The following is a 5,336-nucleotide window of genomic DNA, read 5'->3' on the forward strand; positions in this document are numbered from 1 at the left end:
AGTGAGGCGGAGAGAAAAAGAGAGAGGAGGATTGAGATTGGGGCAGACTATTCATAGGAGAGAAGAGAGAGAAAGAGTTTAGGAGAGAGAAACTAATTAGTACTTACTATTTATTAAATTAATTAAAATACATAAAAATATCACACCAATTATCGCGTCATATTGACGTGTACTTGTTTAATTTTATATAAGTTTGATATTTATTTTGTATGTATCCGAAGTTAGAGGGCATAAATACCATCTAAGATCTAGTCAAAGATCATGTTTAGGTATTATACTTTTTTGCATTGATGACTTTTCACACTTTGTAAGGATGGTTATAAGGAATCATTAGATCATACTAACGTGTACTTGCTTAATTTTATATAAGTTTGATACTTATTTTGTACGTATTCGAAGTTAAAGGGAATAAATACCATCTAAGATCTAGTCAAAGATCATGTTTATGTATTATGCTTTTTTGCATTGACGACCTTTCACACTTTGTAAGGATGGTTATTAGGATTCATCATATTATACTGACGTGTACTTGTTTAACTTTTTATAAGTTTGATACTTATTTTGTACGTATTCGAAGTTAGAGGACATAAATATCATCTAAGATCTAGTCAAAGATCGTGTTTATGTATTATGCCTTTTTGCATTGACGACTTCTCACACTTTGTAAGAATGTTTATTAAGAATCATCATTATCATACTGACGTGTACTTGTTCAACTTTATTTAAGTTTGATACTTATTTTGTACATATTCGAAGTTAGAGGACATAAATACCATCTAAGATCTAGTCAAAGATCGTGTTTATGTATTATGCCTTTTTGCATTGACGACTTCTCACACTTTGTAAGAATGTTTATTAAGAATCATCATTATCATACTGACGTGTACTTGTTCTAACTTATTTAGTTTGATACTTATTTTGTACATATTCGAAGTTAGAGGACATAAATACCATCTAAGATCTAGTCAAAGATCGTGTTTATGTATTATGCATTTTTACATTGACGACCTTTCACACTTTGTAAGGATGGTTATTAGGATTCATCATATCCTATTGACGTGTATTTGTTCAACTTTATATAAGTTTGATACTTATTTTGTACGTATTCAAAGTTAGACGAAATAGATATCATCAAAGATCCAGTCAAAGAACATGTTTATGTATTATGCATTTTGCATTTGACGACCTTTCACACTTTGTAAGAATGATTATTATAAATCATTTTATAATGTATTATATTAATATTGTGTTTTATTATATTATTTTAATAAAAATAATATTTAAATAGATTATATTATCTTTCGATATTATGTATGTTACATATTAATAATTAAAAGTATAAAAATATAATACAGGAATAGAGTTATTATTTTTAAAAAATATGATAAAAAGAACAATAAAATTAATAACAATAAGCAAAAATAAAATAAAAGGAGAAAGATCATAAGGTAATAAACATTGCACCAAATCAATTATTATACAAAGTAAAATTTTCATTATCATATAGTAATGAATTAACGAAGCAATAAAATTTTAATAATAATTAAAATAAATATTATATTTAAAATAATAACACTATATAATACAATCCAAACAAGTGTATTACTCACTCACTCCATGTGGATTGATTGTGCATAACATGTGTGTTGTACAAAATTTATTTAGTTATATATGTATTGGATATTTTGTTCGGTGTCCTTTACATTTTAAGAATTATTAAAAGTAATTTTAATTTTAAAAATAATTTTTATTTTAAAAAGGAAAAAGGGTAAAAAAATGTCCTTAAACCATGTGAAAGAAAAAAAAGTGTCATCCGTTTATAGTTTGGCTCAAAAATATCTTTACTGTCAATATTTTGGCTCAAAAATGCCCTTACAGTCAATACTTTGGTCCAGAATTGCCCTTATAGTTACAAAATGGGTCAAAATGTTGTTTTCTGAATAAATACATTATTTTTTTTTTTTAAACACATCTTCTACCTAATTAAAATATTACTATTAAACAACACTATTCTTGTTTTCTTTCTTCTAAAATCACTTTAACAAATAAAAATGTAGGAAATATTTTTTTCTTCTTAATCTCATTTTATCAATTAAAATAGAATAATGTCATGTACCTTTTCAACAGATAATATATGTCATATATATAAGATCATAGCATATCTATCATAAATTTATATTTATATAGCGATGAAAAATAAAAATAAATTATTTTTTTATTTTTTTCTGAATTGAAGTAAGATAAACATTTGCTAATTATTTTTTTTTAAAAAAACATTATTAGAAAAAGAATGTGTTAAAAAGAAAATAATATTATTTATTTGGAAAATGAGTATTTTTGACCCATTAAACAACAATAAGGGTATTTTTGGACCAAAGTATTCACGGCAAGGACATTTTGTTCCTTTCGCATAGTTTAAGGGCATTTTTGAGCCAATGTATTGATGGTAAGGGAAATTTTGAGCCAAACTGTGAATGGATGACATTTTTGTTCATTTCACAAATTTAAGGACATTTTTTTACCTTTTTTCTTTTAAAAACAGTCAATGTGCATAACATGTGTGTTCAGTGTCCTTTACATTTTAATATTCCTATAATAATAATAATAATAATAATAATAATAATAATAATAATAATAATAATAATAATAATAATAATAATAATAATAATAATAATAATAATAATAATAATAATAATAATAATAATAATAATAATAATAATAATAATAATAATAATAATAATAATAATAATAATAATAATAATAATAATAATAATAATAATAATAATAATAATAATAATAATAATAATAATAATAATAATAATAATAATAATAATAATAATAATAATAATAATAATAATAATAATAATAATAATAATAATAATAATAATAATAATAATAATAATAATAATAATAATAATAATAATAATAATAATAATAATAATAATAATAATAATAATAATAATAATAATAATAATAATAATAATAATAATAATAATAATAATAATAATAATAATAATAATAATAATAATAATAATAATAATAATAATAATAATAATAATAATAATAATAATAATAATAATAATAATAATAATAATAATAATAATAATAATAATAATAATAATAATAATAATAATAATAATAATAATAATAATAATAATAATAATAATAATAATAATAATAATAATAATAATAATAATAATAATAATAATAATAATAATAATAATAATAATAATAATAATAATAATAATAATAATAATAATAATAATAATAATAATAATAATAATAATAATAATAATAATAATAATAATAATAATAATAATAATAATAATAATAATAATAATAATAATAATAATAATAATAATAATAATAATAATAATAATAATAATAATAATAATAATAATAATAATAATAATAATAATAATAATAATAATAATAATAATAATAATAATAATAATAATAATAATAATAATAATAATAATAATAATAATAATAATAATAATAATAATAATAATATAGCTATATACACCACTTTTTATTTGTCTTTATTTTATTATTATTATTTGTAAAACTTTTTTTGTTGTTAAGTTTATAATCGGTTGGAATTTGATGTTTTCAAATACATCGAATTGTTTTTTTGATTGATGGTACAAGGATCCATATTCTTGGATTGAATCCAACACTTTCCACTTGCTATCTGATCAGTTTTTACATAAAAGAAAATAAATATTTACTATCAGTATCTGATCAGTTTTTACCTAAAAGAAAATAAATATTTACTATCAGTAATCTAGTGTACTCAAAGTTAGTGTTCAAATATTTCCTTAATTTTATATTAAGTGAAATTTTAAGTTTTTTTTATTGTTCAAAATAGCTAAATTGTTCAAAGTTCAAGATGACTATTAAAATATTTTTTATATTAGTTCTTTCTTTTTAAAGTTTGATATTTTTTAGGAGATAAATCACACTAAATATAATGTACTATTTATGATTTCATAAAGAATAATAGTAGAGAATATGATCTAAAACTTACATTAGGTCTTTGAATGAATTTTTCTTTTAATAAATATGCATTTCCTCATTTAGTTAAGAGAGGAATAGAGGGAGTATTTATTAGGCTGATAATTAATATTTCTTATGTTTCAATTAATATGTTACTTTTATTCGTTAGATGCAAATTATGTAATCCTTGATCACTATTTTAAAATATATTTGGTTATTATATTTAAAACAAGAAAACAATTGTAATTTATAGTATATTTTATATAATTTTTTAATAATTTAATTTAAAAAGGTTGAGTATATTTAATTTAATTTTAAATATTAATTAAATTTATGCTTTAAAAATAAAATATATCACCTAAATTAAAATAGAAAGTGAGTTTGCAAAGAAACTGTTATTTGGCTCTATATACATTAATAAAATGTAGAATTATTTTATCTCATGTTTGATAGGAGGTATCAAGTATTCATTGGATTAGTTAACCAACGGATTTTTGTTACAGTAATTGATATGTTATCCCATATATATGGTGGAATAACTTATCTCAAAATTAGTTATCCTGAAATAATTTATTTCCAACCAAACGACCCCTAAACGAACAGGAAAATTGAGTCCCGTTTTTGCTAGGCAGAAATTAATCGCCATTATGTTTTTAAATTTTTTTCCAGTCTACATGACCTGTGTCATTTTAAGACGTTCCAAAATAGTATTTGATAAAATTGTCCTTTTATGCACTTCTACGCGTTAAATTAATTCAAGAAACTGAATTATTTGAAATTCAAAATGCCATACTTCATTATTTCATCTATCACTAGCTAAGATAATATATGTTATCTCCTGTATTCAGATTAGCAAACCAGAAATAATAAAAGATGAAAAGAAAAACACAAAGAACTATCCGAGTCCACAGAACCCACTGTGTGTCCTTAAGAAATTTAATCCCCTCAAGTACCCGAGGTTGCAGATTAATTCCTCCCAGATAAAACGGATTAACCATTAAAGAAGTAGCGGTACCTCAAACTTCGATAATTTCAACGAACTCAAAATGACAGCAACGAATCACACACAGACACGATCGATCGATTTTGTTTTGTAAGAAATGTATGCAAAAGAAGGGAAGAATTCGATTTTGAAAAATGAGAGAAAACCTCTCTATTTATAGCCAACAAAGGGTAAAGGTCACAACCCTTTGGAAAGAAGACAACCTTTCAGAAAGGTCACAACACTTTGGAAAAGGCATAACCTTTCAAACGGTCACAATCCTTTAGAAAGGACACAACCTTTCATAAAGCTCACACCCCTTCGGATAGTCACAACTCTTCAGGAGAGTCACAAC

Source organism: Solanum tuberosum, unplaced genomic scaffold (genome assembly GCF_000226075.1).
Source record: "Solanum tuberosum cultivar DM 1-3 516 R44 unplaced genomic scaffold, SolTub_3.0 scf00550, whole genome shotgun sequence".
NCBI classification, from domain to species: Eukaryota; Viridiplantae; Streptophyta; class Magnoliopsida; order Solanales; family Solanaceae; genus Solanum; species Solanum tuberosum.